This window comes from Salmo trutta, chromosome 24 (genome assembly GCF_901001165.1).
Source record: "Salmo trutta chromosome 24, fSalTru1.1, whole genome shotgun sequence".
In the NCBI taxonomy this organism is placed as follows: domain Eukaryota; kingdom Metazoa; phylum Chordata; class Actinopteri; order Salmoniformes; family Salmonidae; genus Salmo; species Salmo trutta.
Window position 1 is genome coordinate 25572230 of NC_042980.1, and position 15904 is coordinate 25588133.

A 15904-nucleotide genomic window follows, 5' to 3' on the forward strand; every position below is an offset into this window, starting at 1 on the left:
CCGCTCATCCATGTGGCAGCTAATGAGATATCTGGTTCATGATTAGGGCATAATGAGATATGTAAATCATGATTGGGCCATACTGATTCTGACTAATGAGAGGGGTCGTCTGCTGAATACACAAAGAGGAAGGTGATCGGAGAGAGGGAGGAGGAAGGAGAGGGGGAGAAGGAGGAAGAGAGGAAGGGGAGGAGAGAGGAAGGAGCGGGAGTGGGGAGAGGGATAAAACCCTGTTACATATTAGCTACATACATACAAACTACATCCGACATCCAACGACAACTGCATCCAACATGCTACACGCTATATGAGACATCTGAGGACAACTGCATCCAACATGCTACACGCTATATCAGACATCTGAGGACAACTGTGTCTGTTTGATGTAGCATGTATGTTGAATGTCCACTGTAGTTGTATTGGGGGCTGACATTGGGGATGGTTCTGTTTCTCAGCCCAGCCGGGGAAACTGGGAAAAGATCAGACTGAAGGTGGTCTGACTCTCATCTTCAACTGTCAACTCTTATTCTAGCATCCCTGTCAACTCTTATTCAAGCATCCCTGTCAACTCTTATTCTAGCATCACTGTCAACTCTTATTCTAGCATCACTGTCAACTCTTATTCTAGCATCACTGTCAACTCTTATTCTAGCATCCCTGTCAACTCTTATTCTAGCATCACTGTCAACTCTTATTCTAGCATCACTGTCAACTCTTATTCTAGCATCCCTGTCAACTCTTATTCTAGCATCCCTGTCAACTCTTATTCTAGCATCACTGTCAACTCTTATTCTAGCATCCCTGTCAACTCTTAATCTAGCATCCCTGTCAACTCTTATTCTAGCATCCCTGTCAACTCTTATTCTAGCATCCCTGTCAACTCTTATTCTAGCATCACTGTCAACTCTTATTCTAGCATCACTGTCAACTCTTATTCTAGCATCCCTGTCAACTCTTATTCTAGCATCTCTGTCAACTCTTATTCTAGCATCACTGTCAACTCTTATTCTAGCATCACTGTCAACTCTTATTCTAGCATCACTGTCAACTCTTATTCTAGCATCCCTGTCAACTCTTATTCTAGCATCCCTGTCAACTCTTATTCTAGCATCCCTGTCAACTCTTATTCTAGCATCACTGTCAACTCTTATTCTAGCATCACTGTCAACTCTTATTCTAGCATCCCTGTCAACTCTTATTCTAGCATCACTGTCAACTCTTATTCTAGCAACCCTGTCAACTCTTATTCTAGCATCACTGTCAACTCTTATTCTAGCATCACTGTCAACTCTTATTCTAGCATCACTGGCAACTCTTATTCTAGCATCACTGGCAACTCTTATTCTAGCATCACTGTCAACTCTTATTCTAGCATCACTGTCAACTCTTATTCTAGCATCACTGTCAGCTCTTATTCTAGCATCACTGTCAGCTCTTATTCTAGCATCACTGTCAACTCTTATTCTAGCATCCCTGTCAACTCTTATTCTAGCATCACTGTCAACTCTTATTCTAGCATCACTGTCAACTCTTATTCTAGCATCCCTGTCAACTCTTATTCTAGCATCCCTGTCAACTCTTATTCAAGCATCCCTGTCAACTCTTATTCTAGCATCACTGTCAACTCTTATTCTAGCATCACTGTCAACTCTTATTCTAGCATCACTGTCAACTCTTATTCTAGCATCACTGTCAACTCTTATTCTAGCATCCCTGTCAACTCTTATTCTAGCATCACTGTCAACTCTTATTCTAGCATCACTGTCAACTCTTATTCTAGCATCCCTGTCAACTCTTCTTCTGGCATCCCTGTCAACTCTTATTCTGGCATCCCTGTCAACTCTTATTCTGGCATCACTGTCAACTCTTATTCTAGCATCACTGTCAACTCTTATTCTGGCATCACTGTCAACTCTTATTCTAGCATCACTGTCAGCTCTTATTCTAGCATCACTGTCAACTCTTATTCTAGCATCCCTGTCAACTCTTATTCTAGCATCACTGTCAACTCTTATTCTAGCATCCCTGTCAACTCTTATTCTAGCATCACTGTCAACTCTTATTCTAGCATCACTGTCAACTCTTATTCTAGCATCCCTGTCAACTCTTATTCTAGCAACCCTGTCAACTCTTATTCTAGCATCCCTGTCAACTCTTATTCTAGCATCACTGTCAACTCTTATTCTAGCATCACTGTCAACTCTTATTCTAGCATCACTGTCAACTCTTATTCTAGCATCACTGGCAACTCTTATTCTAGCATCACTGGCAACTCTTATTCTAGCATCACTGGCAACTCTTATTCTAGCATCCCTGTCAACTCTTATTCTAGCATCCCTGTCAACTCTTATTCTAGCATCCCTGTCAACTCTTATTCTAGCAACCCTGTCAACTCTTATTCTGGCATCACTGTCAACTCTTATTCTAGCATCACTGTCAACTCTTATTCTAGCATCACTGTCAACTCTTATTCTAGCATCACTGTCAACTCTTATTCTAGCATCACTGTCAACTCTTATTCTAGCATCCCTGTCAACTCTTATTCTAGCATCACTGTCAACTCTTATTCTAGCAACCCTGTCAACTCTTATTCTAGCATCACTGTCAACTCTTATTCTAGCATCACTGTCAACTCTTATTCTAGCATCACTGGCAACTCTTATTCTAGCATCACTGTCAACTCTTATTCTGGCATTATCTCCTCCCTGTGCTCCATCTATCCCCATCTCTCTCCAACTATCCCCATCTATCCCTTTCTCTCTCCATCTATCCCCATCTCTCTCCATCTATCCCCTTCTCTCTCCATCTATCCCCTTCTCTCTCCATCTATCCCCTTCTCTCTCCATCTATCCCCTTCTCTCTCCATCTATCCCCTTCTCTCTCCATCTATCCCCATATCGCTCCATCTTTTTCCATCTATCCCCTTCTCGCTCCATCTATCCCCTTCTCTCTCCATCTCTCTCTTTGGTTCTCTCTCTGTCTTTTTCACTCTCTCTCTCTCCGTCTTGTTCATGGTATACCACACAACACAATCATCACCTAACAAACACTTTAGTCACAGTCACTGAGAGGAGTAGAGTTTCTACTCACACAGGATGAATCTAAGCTAACTTTCAGACTTTCATTAATTCAAACTGAGGCTACTGAAAGAATGTGTTTTTAGCCTCAGTCTCCATCGTTCTCCCCTCTCTTTCTCTCATTTCAATTCAAGGGGCTTTATTGGCATGGGAAACATATGTTAACATTGCCAAAGCAAGTGAAGTAGATAGTATATAAAATAGAAATAAACAATACATAAACAATCTCTCTCTCTCATTGTTGACTGTTGTACAGGTTGGAGTTCCTGCCTCGTGCCATGCTATTTGGCATGCTGCGGCAGACAATACATTTTGGAGAGGCAGAATGGCGAGCGAGGGGAGGGCATGTTTACTGCATCAAGGCGAGAGGCTCTCTTTCATGTGAACCGTGGTTCCTATATCTGTCTGTCTGTTTACCCCTTCACAGTGAAAACGGGAGAAGGGCTAACACACATCTACACATATGGACACATATATCCGCAAAGAGCATGCATGCAAGCACACACACACACACACACACACGTACAGACACACACGCACATTCTCTCACTCTCACAAACCGGTGGAGCTGCCACAAGGACAAAACGCAAAGCTCGCTCACTCTGAGTATCTACCATGGAACAGGGTGCAGAGAAATGATTGATGCACATTTGAATTAAAGTTCAATTGAAGGACGCAGCCCACAGTTATGGGTCCCATTCATCAATGTAGACCTGAAACCTGAAAGACCTTTTGGAGATGAAAAAGGAGCAGAATAAGAGTTCTAAACTAGGAAGTCAAAAACATAGAATGACAATGACTAGAACAGTCGTCTATTGACACAACATAGAAATATAGTCTCTAGAAGGGTCATCTATGGACAAAACCATAGAAATACAATTACTAAAAGGAACATCCATGAACAAAAACATAGAAATAGGATATCCAAATCTAATCCTATGGCCAAAACACCCCCCCAAAAAACCTTTTTAGTTTACTCTTCTAAATCCACAAAACGTGTTGTCTACATTTGACCTATGAGGCCTCAGTTATTCTAAACAAAACTTGTAGGCATTTTTTTCATTCGGTAACGACAGACTCAGAAAGTAACAAACATTCCCTGCATCTGAAATACATTGAGTTTGAAAAGCAATAAAGTTGCATTCCCTTCCCTGACATTTCCACAGATATCATATACCATGGTGATTGTATACAGTACCTTTCAGTGGAAAGGATTAGCTGCAACATAAAGCTGTGATCAAGTGCTTGTTTGTTTGTGTCAATTTAACATGAGGTATTGAGTGTCCTCAAACCTGTGTGTGTGTGTGTGTGTGTGCGTGCGTGCGTGCGTGTGTGCGTGTGTGTGTGTGTGCGTGCATGCGTGCGCCTGTGCTAGTAGGATTATCAGAGTCAGATAAACCCAATAACAACTACATAGCATAACAACAATATCAACAATAACCTCTTCCCCATTTCTCAGAACAGGCACAGTTAGGCCTGAACCCAATCCGGTCTGCGGAAGATCTGCGTAATAGCCTGAATGACATTTAAAGGTCATTTCAGATTGAGCCGACATAAGCAGTGTTATACCGTGATTGCGGTCTCTGCGAATGCCGAAAACATTGCCTTTGAAAGGTACATAGGGGAAAATCTAGCCCTAAGTCAGTAGGGGATGCAGACAGACACTAGAAAGCTTGTCTTCTTCTCATAGTTATTATTGAATAGAACAGCAGTCCAGTCTCTATGACTAAAACACTAAATCAATGTCCACTCAGACGCTCTCAAAGAACGCTTGCGAGGGAGTGTTCTGACTCAACACTGACTGTGCTGGAACAATACATGCAATAAATCAGAATCTCTAGTTAATTAGTTTGCACCACTCTGAGGGGTTGAGTTTGTTCCACTCGAGACAACACCCACTATGCCATTAGTTTGTTGTACACTTCCTGCTCCTGTGTCAAGAGCTGCTAAAATAGTCCAAATAATATTTCCAATGAATCAGGGACGGTTTTTCCTTGTCTAGTGTTATGGAATAGGTTAGGTAGTTTATTTATTTGGAGTGCAATTAGACACTACACTACCACTTCTGCACTCTATCCCCAGGTGGTAGTACCAACCGGGTCAGGTGCTGTGCTCTGCCAGGTCTGAATCTTTCATTTTTGGGGCATGCCTTTGTGTACTTTCCTTTTTTATGAATGCATTTTCTTCACCAAGAACTGAACAAATTGTAATCCGATTGTGGTGGCCGACCAAGGAGTCAAGACTGAGCTCACCCTGAACCCAAGTAAGGTGGCTGTTGCCTGGGCACATGCATACAACATGGTCCGTATGCTCTGACTTCTCATGTAGGTGCACACCTTGAATAAGGGTAACAGGCCATTTAGCTCGGCCTAGGACCCCTAGACATAACAACTGTGGCAATATCAGTTAGCTAGGGTAGTTGGTGCTAGGATCTGTCAAGAGCCATGATAAACTGTTTGAGACTAGGCAGGACTATGCAATCAGTCACAGCAAGCTCAACCATGTCATTTATGTTCAGTATGATGTTGGCAGAGGGGAGATGGGAGAGATGGAGGGGGGATGGAGGGGGAATGGAGAGAGATGGAGGCGGAGATGGACAGAAAGATGGAGTGAAGAGGGGGAGGAGAGAGAAAGTTTGATGTGGGCAGAGGGGAGAAGGAGAGGGAGAGGGGAGGAGAGAGATAGTTTGATGTGGGCAGGAGGGGGAAGGAGAGGGAGAGGGGAGGAGAGAGATAGTTTGATGTGGGCAGAGAGGAGAAGGAGAGGGAGAGGGGAGGAGAGAGATAGTTTGATGTGGGCAGAGGGGAGAAGGAGAGGGGAGGAAAGAGATAGTTTGATGTGGGGAGAGGGGAGAAGGAGAGGGAGAGGGGAGGAGAGAGATAGTTTGATGTGGGCAGCGGGGAGAAGGAGAGGGGAGGAGAGAGAGTTTGATGTGGGCAGAGGGGAGAAGGAGAGGGAGAGGGGAGGAGAGAGATAGTTTGATGTGGGCAGAGGGGAGAAGGAGAGGGAGAGGGGAGGAGAGAGATAGTTTGATGTGGGCAGAGGGGAGAGGGAGAGGGGAGGAGAGAGATAGTTTGATGTGGGCAGAGGGGAGAAGGAGAGGGAGAGGGGAGGAGAGAGATAGTTTGATGTGGGCTGAGGGGAGAAGGAGAGGGAGAGGGGAGGAGAGAGATAGTTTGATGTGGGCAGAGGGGAGAAGGGGAGGGAGAGGGGAGGAGAGAGATAGTTTGATGTGGGCTGAGGGGAGAAGGAGAGGGAGAGGGGAGGAGAGAGATAGTTTGATGTGGGCAGAGGGGAGAAGGGGAGGGAGAGGGGAGGAGAGAGATAGTTTGATGTGGGCAGAGGGGAGAAGGAGAGGGAGAGGGGAGGAGAGAGATAGTTTGATGTGGGCAGAGGGGAGAAGGAGAGGGAGAGGGGAGGAGAGAGATAGTTTGATGTGGGCAGAGGGGAGAAGGAGAGGGAGAGGGGAAGAGATTGATACTCCTGGTTACCCTCTGACAAGGTAGAGACACAAGCTACATAATGAGTTGTGACACGTGAGAGTGTGTGTGTATGTGTATGTGTGTATAAATATGTGCGTACCTATCTCTTTGTGTAAGCTAGAATGTTTCCTTCAGTAGCAGGTCACTCCATGGACAGTGTCATCATGAAGGAACTTTAACAGTATAACAGTCAAAGGAGGGTTTTGATTCATCACTAGTATGAAGGGGCTTTCTGTGGTTCAGCCATTGGAATGTGTCCCCAAATGGCACCTATATATATAGTGTTCTACTTTTGTCCAGAGACCGTGGTGAAAAGTAGTGCACAACAAAGGGAATTATGTTTATCTGTGTCTGTTCTGGTTAGCATCAAATCAATTGAGACGACCTCGGGCTAGTATCTCTCATGTTTACACTCTGCTAGGGGTCACTGCAGATAGGACTGTTCACAGGGTGTCTTTTGATTTGATTTATTTTTTATTTCACTTTTATTTAACCAGGTAGGCCAGTTGAGAACAAGTTCTCATTTACAACTGCGACCTGGCCAAGATAAAGCAAAGCAGTTCGACATATAACAACACAGAGTTACACATGGAGTAAACAAACGTACAGTCAATAACACAATAGAAAAGGTCTATGTACAGGTCTATGTACAGTGTGCAAATGTAGTAAGATTAGGGAGGTAAGGCAAGAAATAGGCCATAGAGGCGAAATAATTACAATTTAGCATTAACACTGGAGTGATAGATGTGCAGATGATGATGTGCAAGTAGAGATACTGGGGTGCAAAAGAGCAACAAAAAAAATAACAATATGGGGATGAGGTAGTTGGGTGTGCTATTTACAGATGGGCTGTGTACAGGTACAGTGATCAGTAAGCTGCTCTGACAGCTGATGCTAAAGTTAGAGAGGGAGATATAAGACTCCAGCTTCAGTGATTTTTGCAATTCGTTCCAGTCATTGGCAGCAGAGAACTGGAAGGAAAGGCGGCCAAAGTAGGTGTTGGCTTTGAGGATGACCAGTGAAATATACCTGCTGGAGCGCGTACTAAGGGTGGGTGTTGCCATGGTGACCAGTGAGCTGAGATAAGGCAGGGTTTTACCTAGCAAAGACTTATAGGTGACAAAACGGATGGCACTGTGATAGACTACATCCACTGAACTCTATCTGAGAAGTAATTGGTGAACCAGGCGAGGCAGTCATTTGAGAAACCAAGGCTATTGAGTCTGCCGATAATATTGCGGTGATTGACAGAGTCGAAAGCCTTGGCCAGGTCAATGAAGACGGCTGGACAGTACTGTCTTTTATCGATGGCGGTTATGATGTCGAAATGGTCGGTGATCTGTTTGTTGACTTGGCTTTCAAAGATTTTAGAAAGGCAGGGCAGGATGGATATAGGTCTATAACAGTTTGGGACTAGAGTGTCTCCCCCTCTAGGGGGATGACCGCGGCAGCTCTCGAGTCTTTGGGGATCTCAGACGATACGAAAGAGAGGTTGAACAGGCTAGTAATAGGGGTTGCAACAATTTCGGCGGATAATTTTTAAAAGAGAGGGTCCAGATTGTCTAGCCTGGCTGATTTGTAGGGATCCAGATTTTGCAGATCTTTCAGAACATCAGCTGTCTGGATTTGGGTGAAGGAGAAGTGGGGGGGGGGGGGCTTGAGCAAGTTTCTGTGGGGGGTGCAGAGCTGTTGGCTGGGGTAGGGGTAGCCAGGTGGAAAGCATGGCCAGCCGTAGAAAAATGCTTATTGAAATGATCGATTATCGTAGATTTATCAGTGGTGACAGTGTTTCCAAGCCTCAGTGCAGTGGGCAGCTGGGAGGAGGTGCTCTTGTTCTCCATGGACTTTACAGTGTCCCAAAACATTTTAGAATTAGTGCTACCAGATGCAAATTTCTGTTTGAAAAAGCTAGCCTTAGCTTTCCTAGCTGACTGTGTATATTGCTTCCTGACTTCCATGAAAAGTTGCAAATCGCGGGGGGCTATTCAATGCTAATGCAGTACGCCACAGGATGTTTTTGTGCTAGTCAAGGGCGGTCAAGTATGGGGTGAACCAAGGGCTATATCTGTTCTTAGTTCTACATTTCTTTGAATGGGGCATGCTTATTTAGGATGGTGAAGTGTTTAAGGGAGCATTTGACAGTGATGAGGGGTGGTCGTTTGACCGCGGACCCATTACGGACACAGTGATGAAGTGTTTAAGGGAGAATTTGACAGTGATGAGGCAGTGATCGCTGAGATCCTGGTTGAAGACAGCAAAGGTGTATTTAGAGGGCAAATTGGTCAGGATGAAATCTATCAGGGTGCCCATGGTTACAGATTTAGGGTTGTACCTGGTAGGTTCCTTGAGCGTTTGTGTGAGATTGAGGGCATCTAGCTTAGATTGTAGGATGGCCGGGGTGTTAAGCACATCCCAGTTCAGGTCACCTAACAGTACGAACTCTGAAGATAGATGGGGGGCAATCAATTCACATATGGTGTCCAGGTCACAGCTGGGGGCTGAGGGGGGTCTATAACAAGCGTCAACGGTGAGAGACATTCTGGAAAGGTGGATTTTTAAAAGTAGAAGCTCATAGTGTTTGGGCACAGACCTGGATAGTATGACAGAACTCTGCAGGCTAACTCCGCCCCCTTTGGCAGTTCTATCTTGTTGGAATATGTTGTAGTTGGGGATGGAAATGTCAGAATTTTTGGTTGCCTTGCTAAACCAGGATTCAGACATGGCTAGGACATCAGGGTTGGCGGAGTGTGCTAAAACAAACTTAGGGAGGAGGTTTCTGATGTTAACGTGCATGAAACCAAGGATTTTACGGTTACATAAGTTAACAAATGAGAGCCCCTTGGGAATCGGTGTGGTGCTGGGGGCTACAGGGCCTGGGTTTACCTCTATATCACCAGAGGAACAGAGGAGGAGAAGGATAAGGGTACAGCTAAAGGCTATAAGAATTGGTCTTCTATTACATTGGGGACAGAGAATTAAAGGAGCAGATTTCTGGGCATGGTAGAATAGATTCATGGCATATTGTACAGGGTATGGTAGGGTGTGAGTACAGTGTAGGTAAACCTAGGCATTAAGTGACGATGAGAGCGGTTGTGTCTCTGGAGGCACCGGTTAAGCCAGGTGAGGTCTCCGCATGTATGGAGGGTGCGACAAAAGAGCTATCGAAGGCATTGAGGGCGGGGCTGGGGGCTCTATAGTGAAATAAAACAATAACTAACCTAAACAGCAGTAGACAAGGCATATTGACATTAGGGAGAGGCATGTGTAGCCAAGTGATCATAGGGTCCAATGAGCAGCAATAGGTGAGTCAGGGAGCCGTTCGGTAGTCGTTACTACACTAGGCGAGCTGGAGACACGTTTCAGAAAGCTAGCGGGCCGTGGTCAGCCGATGGGTCTCCTGCCACGTCGCAACGGAAAAGCCTGTTGAAACCACTTCGGATGATTACGTCGGCAGACCAATCGTGATGGATCGGCGGGGCTCCGGGTTGGCAATAAAGGGTCCAGGCCAATTGGCAAAAGAGGTATTGTAGCCCAAGAATTAGCTGGTAGACCTATTCGGCTAGCCCGGAGATGGACCTAGCTTAAGGCTAGCCCAAAGCTAACTCGTGCTTGCTTCGGGACAGAGATGTTAGCCAGGAGTAGCCACTCGGATTGCAGCTAGCTGGCTGCGATGATCCGGTGTAATGGTCCAGAGCTTACGGCAGGAATCCGGAGATGTGGTAGAGAATAAGCAGTCCGATATGCTCTGGGTTGATATCGCGCTGTGCAGACTGGCAGGTATTGACTGAGCTGAGGCTGGCTGGTGTCCGAGTTAACGGTGAAGACCACTAGCAGTGGCTAACTGACTACTAGCTAGTTAACTGGCTAGCTTCTGATGGGGGTTCCGGTTCTAAAGTATAAAAATAGCAGATCTGTACCACATTGGGTGAGGTGGGTTGCAAGAGAGTATATTCAGTCCGTAGATGGAAAGTGAGATTAAAATACATAAGAAGTATATACGAAAAAATCGCTTTCCTCTGATTTATTTACACGTGACAAGACAAAATACACATCTGATTGCTACGCCGTCTTGGAAAATTGTGTGTGTGTGTGTGTGTTTGTGCTATGCATAGTGTGCGTGTGTGAGTATGTGCATGCGTGTGTGTGCATCTGAGATTATCCACACCTGGAACTGTATAGCAACAGGACTGGGACCCACTGCTCCTCTCTGACCTATAGTAATGACAACCTGCATGCTCCTGATTAGCAGAAACAGCATGCCTACAGATGTAGGATTTTAATTTTAATCAGTTTGATAGAGCAGGAAAATAATCCTGCAGAAACACGAAATGTGAATGATTATGTGGATTATAATGAATGGACATTTTTGTAGGGGTTGATACATTTTTCTTTAGCTCAAGTAGGAAATTTTAAAGTAGAAATTAGAAACTTTAGAAGCTTTTTTAAAACTCAATTACACCACAAGTTTGCATTTCCTCTACAGAATTTGCAGCAACAAAAGTGTGATCAAATTAAGATCCTACATCTGTATTCACACACAACACATAAAAGAAAGAAAACACACAAAAATGCATGCATGCACACACACACACACACACACACACACACACACACACACACACACACACACACAAACAGCCACGTAGGAATCCAGCAGTCTTTACCAGACTATTGGTTGATATCCCACATTATGAGTCTGCATGCTAACTGGAAGAGAGATTAACACAGAGATTAGACCGAATCCAGACTGCTATCAACAGGCTGCATGCATCTGCCAAACCTCTCTCTGCACAGACACACACTGGATGGATGTCTGGAATGGCAGACAAAAATGATCATTTAAAAATGATCATCCTTGGGATAAGACAAAAAAAGAAAATCACAATGAATGATAATATGTGCTGAATTTAATTTAATTATGTCAAGCATTATTTTATCTGATGGGGGAGATAATTTGTCCCTCTTTGGCTGCCAGAGGACTGAGAATCAGGAATCAAGGTAAGACCCAAGTGCAGACTGTGTGAAGTAACAATGTGTATTGTAACCACAGAGGCAGGCAAACGACAGGTCAAGGTAGGCAGGGGTCAGTAATCCAGAGCAGAGGCCAAGGTACAGGACGGCAGGCAGGCTCAGGTCAGGCAGAGGTCGGCAATCCAGAGGTGGCGCGAAGGTACAGGACGGCAGGCAGGCTCAGGGTCAGAGACAGGCAGTGGTCAGGCGGAGGACGAGAAAAAGAGAAACTGGGGAAAACCTGGAGCTGAGACACAAAACGCTGGTAGGCTTGAGCAAACGAGACGAACTGGCAACAGACAGACAGAAAACACAGGTATAAATACACAGAGGATAATGGGGAAGATGGGAGACACCTGGAGCGGGGTGGAGACAATCACAGAGACAGGTGAAACAGATCAGAGCGTGACACTGAGGGTATGTGTGTAGCCTGGTAATTCATTTGTGCCGATGGGGCACCTTGTAACGCTGGGTATCTTACTCCTCTCCCCTGTCTTTCTCTGTGACTGTCAGGACAGAACAGGATCCTACCACACACACACACACAGTCACCCAGGTGGAAGGGAGGACAGACATGCAGTTGTCCCAGGGAGGAAGTGTCTGTTGGAGCACGATGGGTAATTATTATTAGCAGGGTCATTATAGCGCTCAGGACTCTACTATACTCCATCTTTCCTCCAATCTGCACTGAGCACAGTCAGTCAGTCCCTCGCTTTCTCTCTCAATGGCTCACTCTGTTTCTGTTTCTCTCACTGTTTGTGCCCATTCCCTCTCTCTATCTCTCTCTCTCTCTCTCTCTCTCGCTCGCTCGCATCAGTTCATTTCTGAAATGGCTTTATTGGCTTGATGAAACACAATCGTTGCCAAAGCCTGTAAACAACAACAAACAAGTGAGCAGAAGCATCGATAAAAGTAATTATGAAAGGAGATGAATAGAGAAGAAGAGATAACGGAGAAGTATTAGCCAGAGAAATGATCTTACATACATCTGTGTCTGTCTGACAGAGAGGCTGTGTTAGAGATGCAGGCCCAAAGTCACATCCATTTCTTCTCATTCTACTTAGATGATATATATATATTTATACTGAATTATGGAGACTAGGTTAGGGTTGAACCAGGGTTAGGATTAGGATTGGGGTTAGGGTTAGAGTTAGGGTTAGGGTTGAGCCGGGATGTGGACATGAAGCTAGGGTTAGGGTTCGGGTAAGGTTTAGGGTTAAGGTTAGAGTCAGGGTTAGGGTTGAGCCAGGATGTGGACATGAAGCTAGGGTTAGGGTTTGAGTAAGGTTTATGGTTAGAGTTAGAGTCAGGGTTAGGGTTGAGCCAGGATGTGGACATGAAGCTAGGGTTAGGGTTTGAGTAAGGTTTATGGTTAGGGTTAGAGTCAGGGTTAGGGTTGAGCCAGGATGTGGACATGAAGCTAGGGTTAAGGTTTGGGTAAGGTTTAGGGTTAAGGTTAGAGTCAGGGTTAGGGTTGAGCCAGGATGTGGACATGAAACTAGGGTTAGGGTTTGAGTAAGGTTTAGGGTTAAGGTTAGAGTCAGGGTTGAGCCGGGATGTGGACATGAAGTTAGGGTTATAGGGCTAGATTAATTCAATTTAACCTTCGATAACTGACAATTGCAAAGCATAATTATTGGTTTTGTTTGGTAGTTGTCAGAGGTGTAACCGAGTGGCTGCTCTTGTGGTCATTGTCACAAAACCACACCAACCCGTGATGAAAGTTCAGAACGAGAATGTGTAAACCATATGAAAATAATGACAATCAAATGGAAAATCATTAAACAAAATAATAGGGATTTATATCAGCCTAATCGATAAAAGGCTGATTACGTCCCATACTCCAGTGTTTGAACTTAACACGGCTGCATGGGATTTCTACTAATTGGAATGTCCGCGATAGGTATAACGCCAGGAACCACTTGTGGATTTGACAGCTCTAATTCTCATGTTCACATTCAGACACAGGCTGCATCCCAAATGGCACTATGGGTAATAAGGTTCCATCTGGGGCTCAACCACTCTCTGCAGATCTGCTGCAGGTGTCAAAGAAGAGACAAGCTCAGAGTGTTCAGTGCTCTGCGTGTGTGTGTGTGTGTGTGTGTGTGTGTGTGTGTGTGTGTGTGTGTGTGTGTGTGTGTGTCCGTGTAAGCGCGCACCTGTGTGTGTGTGCATTTGTGTGTGTGTAGTTTCAAATACGTTTTTTTTCAACGTGAGGAGGTTGATAAAAGGCTGTTTAGGTAAGTGTAATGTGTAAAGTGTAATGTGTCCATAAAGCAGGTGGCCCATTGTCTCCATTCACATTCTAAGACCGGTGGAGGAAGCAACACGCCACTCAGCAGTACAGTCCTACCCCCCACTAGGCCTACCCCACACTGAGCAACAGGCAGGTAAAGCCTACCCAACTGGGAGCTGCAGAACTTAGGCCTAGAAGTACTTAGTCCTGTGGAGCAAGCGTGGGAACAGGGTGAAGGGTTCATAACAACAGTGAGTTCCTCATGAGCTCCTCACTCTCCCCTCAGTCCAAGTCCTAATGCATGACCAGATCTGTTCCATTCCACAGCATGCACACACACACGCTTGTGCACGTAGGCACGCATGCACGTGACGCAAGCACACACTCACAGATAGTGTGTGTATTATGTCTCTCTGTTGGCTGTCATTACTCCTGTAGTGTAGGGATCATCAACTAGATTCAGCCGCCGGACAATCTTTTCTTCATTTCTAGACGGCAAATTGACCACAAGAAGCCCAAACAGATATAATGTTAAACTAAAACATAATCATTTTAAACTTTGCTTACATTTATATACAATCACATCTCTCTATTATGCATGGGAATACTTGGGAACAGATTTATTTATTGAAATCACTTGGAGATGATTTCCTGGTGTTTTTTGTCTATTACGTCCAACAAAAACAATTTAAGTGTTTTTTTTTTTTTTGCTCAGAATATTTGAGGGGCCAAATAAAAACCCCCGCCAGTTGGGGAACCCTGCTATAAAGCAGCTTCACCGTGGCAGGATTCCAGGAAGAAGGCAGAGTCTACATTCTAAATGGCATCTTATTCCTTATGTGTTCCGGTCAAACGTAAGGGAATAAGGTGATGTTGTTGAAAACTCCATCCAATATTTAAAACAATATAAACAATATAGCCAATTTTGACTTTGTGGCTGTGGTAACTAGTGGAAACCGCATTAACCTAACCCTAACCTTCAAGTTTACTAAACCAATCGTGATAAGTAAAACCAATACATTTTTCCCTATCTTTGGCAGTATTTCATTGCCACGGTCAGTGACCCTGTGCCTCATCTTACACCTGCAATGTTTACAAAGAGCCCAGTGATAATGAAATACTGTATCATCCCAAAAAGTTATTTAAAAATGTAAATTGAATCTAATTGAACATAAGGCTGATAAATTGGATTGGTGGAATGTGATATTTAGAGTATGGCTAATCCTGAGCTGGGCTGTCCAAATGTAAAATGAGCTGTTGGACCTAAACTAATTAGATATTTGCCAAATCCTCTTACCCAAACTGTGTTGTGAGGGTTCAGAGAGTGGCTGTGTCCCAAATTGCACCCTATTCAGTATATAGTGCAATTCTTTTCACCGGGGCCCATAGTCATCTAGTTCTACTCTATCTAGGGAATAGGGTGCCATTTTGGACACAGTTAGTGACTACAGGCAACGAAAATGACACGAGAGGCGAAATATATATATAAAAGAAGAAATCAAACTGACCTAGAAAATAGTTTACAATGCCAGACAGTTTTATACTGTGTATAGGATCAGGGCTCGTTAACACAAAGGGTGCTGATCTCGGATCAGTTCCACATATACTGTATGTGCACATACATGTAATCGTATAAATTGTGATCTCAAAGGCATAACTGATCCTGTATCAGCACTCCTACTCTGAGATGCTTGATACATACGGCCCCAGGACTTTGTGGTCACATGGAAGTTACAATGGAGAACCGAGTAAAATAAGTATCACAATAAAAAGAGTGGGAGGGGTGTAATAGGTAGTAAACCCAGAATAGAGGGACATGTGATGCCTCATACGGGCCTCAACTGTTTTTATACAGAGAGTGAATGAAAAAGAGAGAGAGGAGTGAGATAGAAAGATGATAGAGAGATAGAGGATAGAGAAAGAGAGAGAGAGTCAGACAGACAGAGGAGAGAGACAGAGACAGAGACAGAGACAGAGACAGAGAGTCACACACACACACACACACACACACGAGAGAGACAGAGACAGTCAGACAGACAGAGAGAGAGAGGCACACACACACAGGAGAGAGACAGAAAGAGAGAGAAAGAAGAGAGAGA